An 11898-nucleotide genomic window follows, 5' to 3' on the forward strand; every position below is an offset into this window, starting at 1 on the left:
ATTAGAACTCAGGCCGGGACTTGCGATCCTAAGCATGTCCTTCAAGCACAAAAAATTTCAGCAGGAAATGAAGTGCCTGGTTCCTCATCACTATTCCTGTGTGCGACCAGATGGTTTGCTTCCTCCTGTCTCAGGCCTCCGTGCCCGGGTCCAGGTATTCCTATCCTGCCTGGACACACTGGAGGGACTGTCCCCCATGGGGACCCAGCCCCTGGAACATTTAACAGGCACAGACTATGACCGGTTGTGTCCACGGAGAGCCTGAGGTCCAGAGAGGCGGGGCCTGTCCCAAGTCCCATATTGAACAGAACGGACTCCAATATCCAGGACTTCAGATTCCAGTTTCCTTCTTGTGAGGGCGCTGCCTCTGGTGTCAGGCTTCAGGCGCCGCCTCCAGTCCACCATCTAGAACATCCTGTTTGGAAGGACAGCAGGTTGTGTTTCTGCCCAGAGAAGGCAAGGCTGGCTGGGACCTCCGCCTTCAAGAAGATCCCCACAGCGGCCTACGCAAAACCAGCGCAGCAGGGACGCCCCCACACGTAGCTGGATGATAAAAATAAAGCTCTGGCTTCAAAACCAGCTCTCAGTCTGACCCACGCAAGGGAAATGAAACGCAACTCCAGGGTAGGTGCCGACGAGTTGTGGGTTGTAGACGTGCCTGGGCTTTATCGATCATTTCTCAGAAACTAGGTCAGTGCTGGAGACGCGTGTTGGCACGTGTGCTGACGTGCACAGGTGCTCACAGGGGTCCTCGCTGCCTCAGGAGGGTGGGCTGGGCCACGCCATATGTGGTCGCTGGCTAGGGCTGCTGGACCAAGGGCCACAAACTTGGTACTTGTTGTCTTAGAAATTACGGGCTCGGTTCTGGAGGCCAGAAGTCTGAAATCAAGGTGCTTGCTGGCCATGCTCCCTCCGAAGCCTCTAGGAGAAGATGCTTCCTTGCCTTTTCAAGCCTCTGCTAATCCCGGCTTCTCTTTGGTTTTGGCAGTGAAACTCCAGTCTCTACCTCTGTCTTCCATGGCCACCTGCTCTGTGTGTCTCTATGTCCACACTTTCCTCTTCTCATAAAGACACGGGTCATAAGGGCTTCTGGGTGGCTTAGTTGGTTAAGCGTCCAACTTCTTGGTTTCAGCTCAGGTCATGATCCCAGAGTTGCAGGATCGAGTCTTGCATTGGGCTCCACACTGAGCCTGGAGCCCGCTTAAGATTTTTTCTCTTTATCAAATAAAAAAAAAAAGTTAAAGATGCCAGTCATATATGGAACCTACCCTACTTACCTAATGACTTCTGTAGTGATTCTATTTCCAAATAAGGCCACATTCCCACATATTGGGGCTAAAGGCTTCTGTATATCTTTCTGAGCATAATTGAATCCATAATACCACATCAGATGAAAAAAACAAATTCTTGGTTTTAAGGGCTGGACAAGAATCAGTTAATCCCAGTCTCCCTTCCCCACTGCCAGGCACTATCATGGCACCTTGGTAGCAGCAGCCTTTTGGGGGAGGAGCGCAGGCCTTGCACAGGCCCGGGCACGGAGGGGAATCTGCGGCGATCGAATAGCCAAAACCGTTCCATCACTCCCTGCTTTAGAGAACCTGGTCAACAAATAACCTACTCGTACAAAGTTGGATAAGGTTTCCCTTTCCTTGCAGTCCCAAGGATAATATTCTTTTGATTCAGCAAATATTCACTGAGCGGGTCCTAGATGCCAGCGCTGTGTGCGGAGCATCAGAGATACAGGAATTCATAAGCTGCCGTCCATTCCCACACGAGCTCCAACTCTAGAGGCAGAAGCATTTGAGTAAATGGCTAATTACACCATAGAGTGATAAATGTTGTAATAAACGGGTGTCCCACATGCCATAGGGTACAGAACAGCAAAAGGCAAACCTCTGTGTGATCTTCATGACTCCCATTACCAAGCTCTCTGTCTGTCTGGCCCATAATGGATGCATCGCCTCCAGTAAGTACACACGAGTCTGGGTTTTCTTGTGACAAGAACAGGTGGCTTACTGAGGAATTGCATGGTCCTCCGGGTGGGTAATGAGGCTCGAAAGCTCTCTCCCAGCGCCTTCAGCACCTCACACCACGGAGCCAGAGATGAAAGGGGACAATTCAGGCCAAGCAGCCTACGGTCGCCCTGAAACCACCCAAGCAGCACAGCCTTATGGCGCCCACTTCCCTCTTGGCCACAGCAGGTCCTTGTGTCGTTGGGACACTGAAAGCTCTCACCGTGACTCTACCGTTTGGAGCGCGCAACCCTCGGGGCAGAAGTGCTCAGGAGTGCAGGGCCCTGGAGGCAAGTACCCTCAACGGAACCCCACGTTTGAGATTCCATGTCATTCTGTAGAAAGGACCGTGTCTAGCAGATCCTTGGCAATGCCACCCAGGTGACAGCTGCAGCAATGGCCGTGTGTGGCAGCCCATCCTATAGACATTTTTATAGGAGATGACAGCTTTCCTACCACACAGCCCATATCTCATGGGAGACGAGGAGCAGCTGGACAACCACAAAAAGACTTTGATGTCAATACCAATTCTCCAGACCGTGAGCAGTCAGTTCGCGGGAAAAGGGAAACAAAGAGCCAATAACTGCATGAAAACGGTCCGATGTAGCTCAAACTTAAGGAAATGTTCATTAAAGCAACAATGGGTTATCGACTGGCGTTTGTTAAAATAGCAAAAAGGTATATGTGAGATGATAGTCAACGCAGGAAAGAGACAATGGAATGAGCAGCATCATTCATTTATGAACGAGAAAAAGTTAGAACCCCCTTCCTGGGAAAAGAAGACATTTGGCAATACAAACCAAGTCCCCTTTAAGAATGTATGAACTTTGGCCCACTTCTAGCGAGGACTCTTGAGGAAATCATCAAAATGTGTTCTATATAGAATGATGGCTTTCGTGGAGCTACGTATAATAGAGCAAAACAGTAAACAATATAAATGCCCAGCAAAGGGGGGGAAATTAAAGAAATAATGGTTCTTTCAGGTGGTGAAATCTATGAATCCATTTAAAATCACACTTTTAAGACAATGTAACAAATGAGAAAATATTTATCTTAAAAGATACAGTGAAAAAAAAGCCACACAAATCTATACCTACCACTTAATATCAGCTATGTAAATATGTATTTTCAAAGACTAGAAAGAAAGACACCAATGCAGAAGCAATGACTATATCTCTGCTGATGGGATTACAGCTTAGGTGAGAAATTTTCCTTCTCTATAAATTCCAAATGTTCTTCAATAACTATACATTAATGTTCTAGTTAGAATACAATTTGTGGCAATTTGCCTTGTTTTAAAATATGTACATGTGGGGGGGGAGGGTGCCTGAGTGCTTCAGCCAATTAGCGTCTGGCTTCGGTTCCGGTCATGCACAATCTCATGGTTCTTGAGTTCGAGCCCCACATCGGATCTCTGCTATCAGCACAGAGCCTGCTTCAGATACCCTGTCTCCCTCTCTCTCTGCCCTTACCCTGCTTGTGCGCCCACTCTCTCTCTCTCAAAAATAAATTAAAATTTTAAAGATATATAAATAAAAAATAAAATAAAATATATACATATGTGTTAATACATCTAATTAGAAGGACAGCACTCTGTGACAGGCCAAACAAAGAATATTTACGTAGTGAAACAGAAGGCAGTGGTGGTTTCAAAATTGTCACTCATTGTGCACTTTGTATTCAATTGTGTTAAGTTAGAGAACCATTTCATTGACTATTTGGCTGCCCTGGGGACAACTGGAATAGTACTTGCTTTTCAATGCCCAATTCAAGTTTCATCTCTCACTGGAAGATTCCATGGAAAATCAGTCCATGGGGTGTGCCTCGCCCTTGAAAATCTTTCAAATGTGGCATCCTGCACGGTTCACGGACGCTCCACCATTTGCTTCTATTCCGAGCATGTCCATCTTCCCTTTGCTAGATTTTGCACTCTTGGGAGAAGATGTATTGGTTAACTCTTACTGCATAACAAACAGCCCCAAAACTTAGTGATTTAAATCACAAGTCAATGAATTGTCTCAAGGGCTGCAACTGGTTGTTCCCAGCCGAGTCACTCATGTGCCTATGGTTAGCCGCCAGATTGACTAAGGACTGACTGGTCTAGAGAGGCCTCAGTTGACACAACTTATCTCTGCTGCATGCAGTCTGTTAACCCCCAGCAAGCTAACCGGGCTTTTTCTCTTGGTGGAGACAGGATTCAAAGATAGTAAGTGTAAGCACACGGGCCCTTTGAGGCTTAGACTCAGAACCCAAGTACTTGGCTTCTGCTATATTTTATTGGCCAAAGCAAATCACAAAGCAAGCCTAGATTCAGGAGGTGGGGAACTAGACCCCGTTTCATTTTTTTTTAAGCCTATTTATTTATTTTGAGAGATAATGAGAGAGGCAGAGAGAGAGGAGAGAGAGAGAATCCCAAGCAGGCTCCACACTGTCAGTGAGGAGCCTGATGCGGGGCTTGAACTCCCGCAAGATCATCACCTGAGCCGAAATAAAAAATCAGACACTTAACCAACTGAGCCACCCACGTGCCCTGATGCCACTTCTTTTTTTAATTTTTTTTTAAATTTTTTAATGTTTACTTATTTTTGAGACAGAAAGAGACAGAGCTTGAGTAGGGGAGGAGCAGAGAGAGAGGGAGACTCAGAATCTGAAGCAGGCTCCAGGCTCTGAGCTGTCAGCACAGAGCCCAACGCGGGGCTCGAACTCATGGACCGTGATGTCATGACCTAAGCCGAAGTCAGCTGCTTAACCGACTGAGCCACCCAGGCACCCCCTGACACCACTTCTTAATGAAAGATGCTGGAAAGTTACATTGCATGGATACAGGAAGGAACTAATTGGGGTCACCGTGGCCTTGGAGGTTTGATTTGTTGCAGTTCGATATTGTGCCTAATCACTTGTCTGGTGATAATATATGCACCAACCATTTTACTGATTGCTAACAGCTTCATTTCCACTCCTCCCCCACTCCCCATTCTGAATTGCAGGGGGCTGGAAGCCTGGAAACTACATGCAAGCCCAGATTCCCTTGCCAGATGGCTTCTGATTTGGTTCTGCCAATGAGAGTCTCTGCCAGGAGATTGAAAGGCAGGAGGAAGAGAGAGGCCACTTTGTGTTTCCTACTTTTGCTTCTGTGGCAGCAAGACAATCAGCAAACAGACGCGGGCTCCGGGGTATCTACTCAGGTAACACAGGTCCATTGGTAATGACAGTGTGGTAAGGGACAGCACAACGCTCACGGGCTCTGGCGTCAGGAGTGGAAGCGGCATGTTGGCCATCCTGGTGACGCGGAGTCTGCGGATTCAGACTTTAGAGGAACATGACAGCCACAGGCACTGTGGTGGCCTCTTCAGATCCCGTGGTGTGAATGGCAGCAGGCCTCCAGGTACCAGCCGCCACGCCGATAGGTCAGTGACACAGATAGACCTAGACTCTGGGCAACCAACTCTCCTAATTGGCAGCCTGAAATTAGTTATCTGGATACTTGGTCAAAATGGCATGGGAATAGACTACTTTCTAGTACCAGTAGATGACAACTAGTAGCTGTGCCAGGACAAGTTGCCTAAGTAACTTGCCTGGGTGGCTCAGTAGGTTAAGCATCAGACTTTGGCTCAGGTCATGATATTGTGGTCCATGAGTTCGAGTCTCTGCTGACAGGGCAGAGTCTGCTTGGGATTCTTTCTCCTCCGCCCTCCTCCCCTCTGTCTCTCTTTCAAAATAAATAAGCTGTTAAAAAAATTCATTTGTACTTAGCTTAAAGTACAATCTGAAAACCAGAAAACTTCTGTGTCAGCTCTAAAAGAATCTCCAATTTCTCATATTCTCAGGATTGACACCGGTTGAAGTCAGACCCAAAATTTATTTCGACGAGTTGCAGAATTACAATATAAATTGAATTCACAGCCCTGCCATATTGAGTTTATGACACTGACAGGGAAAGATTGGAATGCCAAAAGCTACAATAAGTCAGTTTAGATGACCTTAGAGAAATGTCAGAATCTAGATGTATCAAATATGCTGGGAATTTTTCTCTATAGAAGCACCCTGCCCTTCTCTCCATGAGGAAAGCCTGTAATACAAAATGACCATCATGACATAATACATAAGTAATTATGGGTTGATAGATGTAGAATATTCACAGAAAAAGTCTCTTAAACTATAGAAAGAGCAGAACTGGCCATTAAAAAGTCATCCCACCTAACCTCCTTAGTCAGCTGGGTAAACGGAGTCCCAGAGAAGCTCTGATTAGAACCTTCATCCTTTCCCATCACTTTATGAAAATGAAATGGGAGCTGAATATTTGCAGGGTCAAGCTGAAGTCATCCTTATCGGGTCCATTCGAGGAAGGTCCCCTGTTTGTTCATTTCTTGAGTGTCATCTCTACTGAAAATCCCACAGGAATGTGACATCAGTTTATCAAATGTCACTACTAATTGCTACATCTGATTAGCGTATATTCCAGTCTGGTTTTCTGCAGACTTACCTAAAGGTTATACATTCTGATATCTGCCCTCAGAAAGTTGACTATCACCGTCTGTGCAGAGTCCCATCACTAACTTTATTATTTTTTTAAATAATATTTTAAGTTTATTTATTTTGAGAGAGACAGAGAGAACACAAGTGGTGGAGGGGCAGAGAGGAGAGAGAGAATCCCAAGCAGAGCCCAGTGCAGAGCCCGATGCGGGGCTTGAACTCACATAACTGTGAGATCATGACCTGAGCCAAAATCACGAGTCAGACGCTTAGCCAATGGAGCCGCCCAGGTGCCCGCCGCCACCATCACTCAACTTTAGAGTCCGCAGGGAAAGTTGGCCTTGCCCATGATGATGTTTCGAGGACTGAGCGGCTGTTCTCTAGATAAAAGCACCCATTCTCTCAGCCGTCTCCAGGATGCCGTCCTCAACATGATCCTGAAGCTGTCCTTCCTTCTAGATTTCCTCAGACTTGGTGCATTTTCCATGGCGTATGAGGTGGGAAGCAGAGAGCACTATGGGACCTGCCCAAGGGCAGGGCCAGGATGGAAAGACAGCAGGTGCATAGGATTGGCAGCCACTTCCTCTGCCACCTTCTCTCCACTTCCTCTGCCCCACTCATCCCTTCTCTTCTGAAGGTTGCCCCAATAGTCTCTTAATGCCCTGTCTACAGTCTCCTTCCCACCGGCTTCTCCACAAGGGCTCCCGAGCGAGCTATCCAAAATGTCAGTCTGACCTGCTCCTTCAACCAGTGGCTCTTGAAGATCAGCAGAGTGAATTCCCGACAATGCAGTCTGCAGACACGGCTGCCCGTCACCTCCCCCGTTTCACACCTGCAAATGTGCCCACGTTTCAACTGGGCAGAATGGCTTAGAGTTCCCCAGCCCGGCAGACCTCACACGGAAGGTCTTCTCCCATAGTGATCTCATGGCCACCACCGCCCCGCCACCAAAAATCTACTTTTACCTGGCTTTCTCCAACTGGCCACTTCCAGATTTGGCTTGCTCACTGTCCCATTCCCTGGGAACCATTCCTGGGTGCTTCTAGTCTTTCTGTTCCACCACATGGAAGCTGAGATCTGTTCTGAAGCCTCTCCCCATATAGTGTACTTGTTTAGCAACAGAACTCTCTCCCACCATGTGTGAGAACTCTCTGGAGCCATCTCTGTCTCATACCACACAGTCTGACACTTAGTTCATGCTCAATGCTATTTAATGGCTGGACAGATGAAGGCATGGGTGGATGGAAGGATGGATGGATGGATGGATGGATGGATGGATGGATGGATGGATGAATGGATGGACGGACGGACGGATGGATGGACGGATGGATGGATGGATGGACAGACGGATGGATAGATGGATGGATGCCTAACATGCTGTTTTCTTTTGTTGAAAAAAACTATATCTTACTCCTCCCTCCCCCTCACCAGACTCGATTTTTTTCTCAATCTTTCAAATTAGAGGATATTATCGCTTCTATCAGTCATAGTTTCAGAAATGTAAAGATTAATACTCACTACAAGCAGCAAATGTTTCATCCTTAAGGTGCCACAGGAATAACATTTGCTAATTTGTATTTGCATTTGAAATTGAAACACAAATTGGCACAAGAACTATTACACATCCCGGCTAATTAATGTTCTAAAAATGAATTATGCAAATCAACCTCAACAGGCCTCAGAAGCTCTTTCCCTGTATAATGAACGACTCGGAACGTGAACCTTGTTTAAGGGCTGATTCGGATGGGGCTGTTGCAGCAGATAGAAGCAGATAGACTCAGCTAGTTCTGTCACTTCTAGCCACATGGCAGTCCACCTGGGCCTCACTTTATCTACCTGTTAGCTGGGAATGAGAATGTCTTCCTGAAAGAGTCAGCTTCCTGGAAGAGTCAAGGAAAAGACTCTTACAGAGTTCCTGACTATCACAAGCAGCTGCCTCTAAACATTTGCTTCCTTCATCCTCTGGCTCCATGATGCCGTATCCATCAGAGCGTGCTCCCTGTTCCCACACCGCCAGTCCTGCCCCAAACATGACTCCGCCCTCAGATCCCTGAAATGGAGACTATGGCATGGCGGGCGTTTTCATTCCACGTACTAAGAATCCAAGGAGTGATGTAACAACTAGCTCGGCCACCGAGTATTCCTTAGGCCTTGAGAATGGAATGTCCGAACAGCTGGGAGGAGGTCATGGTGACTGATTTAGGGAGCGAAGCAGACAGCAGTGAGATTCTGGGCAGCCGTCTGTGTGGTCTGCGGCAATGCCCCACTAACCCATCGTCCTGACTGTTAGTTGCCTCCTGACTCAGCTGGACCTATACCGGCTCCTGCAAACCCGACCATACGATGCAAGAGTGTGGATCAGGCACGTTTGCTCAAGAAGGACTTGCGGGCTCTCACTGGAGTCCCACCACAACCCACTGCAGGCAGCTCTGATGGTGAACATGATGATTACAAGTAATACATTAATGGACTTCAAGGAGCCCGATAAAAGCTAAAGGCTGGAGCAAAATGGCAGGAACATGACTACCAGGACCAAGTAAGGGCTTACCAGGAAGTCTCACTGGGCAGAGTAGCTCTGAGCTCTTGTGGCCAAGGCCATCAACACGTGGATTTCCTTAGTTTTTCAACCACACGTATACACAGTGAGAGCAACAGCACAGGAGAAGCCCGACAGCCAGTTGCCTTCTGAAACCACTACAGCCACATATGGTGACCAGCCTGGCCTGGACGAGCAGAGTCCCCAGGAGAAGGTGGCACCAGCAACAAGACCACGGCTGATGGTTCCTGTGATCAGCCTTCCACATCTAGGCGAGGGGACGTTCCCAATCCTCTAGTGGGGAAAAAGGGCAATTGAAGTAAGCATCACCCATCACCCAGGCACACTGCAAGTAGTTGGGCCTTCCCGGGGATGCCCTGCACAGACGGGGTCAGCATCTTCATTTCTTCAGGAGAGACCATTTGGTTCCTTTCCATTTATTCCTTTGATTGAAAAGTTCAAGTTCAAGGATCTCAAGTTAAAGATATTATATAAATAGCAGCAACAGAATCCAGAGCCATGTGTTCAGAGTCTCAGTACCAGGGATCTTTTCCTCTGATGGAGAGAAGCTGATCCCCGTCCCCGCCCCCCAAACACACACACCCTGTACCCATGCTTATTATGTGGCTCAGACATACACAGAATAGAAAAGCCTCGGGGGGTTCTGCACTATAGAGTAGGAATACGTCTGAATTGACGTATTTAGAGTAGGGATTATAAGAGAAAATTAGAAAGTCTCATGAGAGAAGCTGGCTCTAAATTATTTATGGTCCGCGCCATGTTGTTTTACACGCAAATTTCAGCTCGGTCTGGTGACAGGATGAAAGCAGCAGCTTCAAAGCCAGACTTCCCAGCTCCACGGCCGGATGTGTGTGTGACTTTGGAAGAGTCATTTTATTGTTCATTGAGTGTCCATTTCCTTGGCTGCAAAATGAGATTTACTCTTGCAGCTCGGGACTGAGTGTTGACTCAAAAAGCATCCAGAGTAGCCGTGACAGGTGAAAGTTCTGGAGGCAAGATTCCCAGGGACCCAGACTCCAGCACACTCCAGCTGATGGCTTAGGCAAGTGATTGTGGGGTACCTCAGTGTCTCCACAGCCGCATAGGGTAATAATCGCACTGACCTCCTAGGATCAGTGAGGGTTTCAGTGAGTCTGCCATGGTCTCCAGAATTCATGTGTCGACATCCTAACTCCCAAAGGTTTCCATATTAGGAGGTGAGGCCTTTGGGAGGTACTTAGTCATGAGGGTGGAACCCTCTTGAGTGAGATTAGCACCCTAACAAAAGAGACTCCAGAGAGCTCCCTAGCATTTCCACGTAGCCAGAGAGCCGCAGTCTGAAAGTCAGAGTCACAGAGTGACCTCAAGTGACTGTGCAGCATCATCTCAGACTTCCAGAACAGGAAGCGAATCATTTCTGCTGTTTATAAGCCACCTAGAATGTGGCATTGTGGTAGAGCAGCCCGAACAGATCAAAACAGAGTTAATGCATTAATACAGGCCCGGTGTATAGTAGGTTCTTCTATGTTGGCTTTTAGGATGACTGAGTTCTTCAAGCACTCATCGAGTGTCCCCTCCATGCTGGGTCCTGTCCTAGACACCGTAATGCAGAGACTAATAGAATCCTGTGGTCAAGGGGTTCCATGTCCACTGGACAAGATGGCGGACACACAAATAATTGCAGCGGAGTGTGGGCTCCACAAGAGGGCCAGTCTAGAGAATTTCAGAGACGGTGACATTTGAGACGAGCCTTGAAGAGTAACAAAAGCGTCCAAAAGGGTGACAGTGGGTTCCAGAGAGCAGTAACTGAATGTACAAGACACGGAGGTGAGGACAGTAGGGAGCAGAGCATGTCGGGAGGGGGGTGAGGGATAGGGGGGATGAGGCGGGAGCTTGGAGGAGAGGTGCCGTCCAGCTTATACAAACTCGGTCCCAAGTGACTGGGAGACAAGACACATTGGTTTCAAACTCTCCCGAGTACCAGCTCTGAGAATTTGGATTAATTTCCCAACTAGCAAAATGAGAGTATTAAGACCGGATCCTTGGGGGCCTTCCCAGCTCTAAAGCAATTTAATTCTCACCAGGTAGCAAACTTCCTGGAGGCAGATTTCAGGTCCTATTCCTCTGCTCCCCGTCGTGCACTTCAGTGAGGGCAGGTTTGGTGCTCAAGAAATGCCTTCTTGGCTTCCCGAATTTTGTCATCTTTTCTAGCTCGAAAATGTCTCGTTGTAACAGTTCGCCCACAAGCCGGCCTCAGAAAGCACATATTTATAAAACTGAGCCCCCCAATCTTTAAGGGGTTTCTCATTAAAACAAATTGAAAATGCCTATACAAGTGATGTCAAGGCTTTGAAAATTCAAAACCAAAACGTTGGCCATCACCCTGACTGGTCCGGTACCAAGGACACTTGGGTCCGGGAGCCTCTTTGACAACGACGAGCCAGGACTCTCCAGAGGAAGACAACTTGGGAACCATGCAAGAGCGGCTCCCGGCCCGGCTCCTGCACCCGATAAAATTAGCCGAAAAATGATTTCCATGGCAACAGGAAATTTGTTCTTAAAGAAGGTTAGAAATAATGCCTTTGGAAGAAACTCCACAGCAGATAGAATATTCTCAGATTACACACAAATGGTGTCTATGCCAACAAAGTGATGGGCCAGGCGGCTCAATTATCTGGATAATTTAGGCCTGAACCAGTGATTTGTAAAAGAATAGGAGGCTTTTAAGGTCTGAAGAATGGAATGTGGCAGGTATAGCAGCCAGCAGGGGCTCAGGTGACCTGCTCCCAGGTTTCTCTGCCTGTTGGGGACCCGGAACAGGACTCACAGTCCCAGGGCCTTGGTCTCCGCCAGCTGCATCCCAGGAACCAAGGAGGG

Source organism: Hyaena hyaena, unplaced genomic scaffold, assembly GCF_003009895.1.
Source record: "Hyaena hyaena isolate Hyena2069 unplaced genomic scaffold, ASM300989v1 scaffold_748, whole genome shotgun sequence".
NCBI lineage: Eukaryota > Metazoa > Chordata > Mammalia > Carnivora > Hyaenidae > Hyaena > Hyaena hyaena.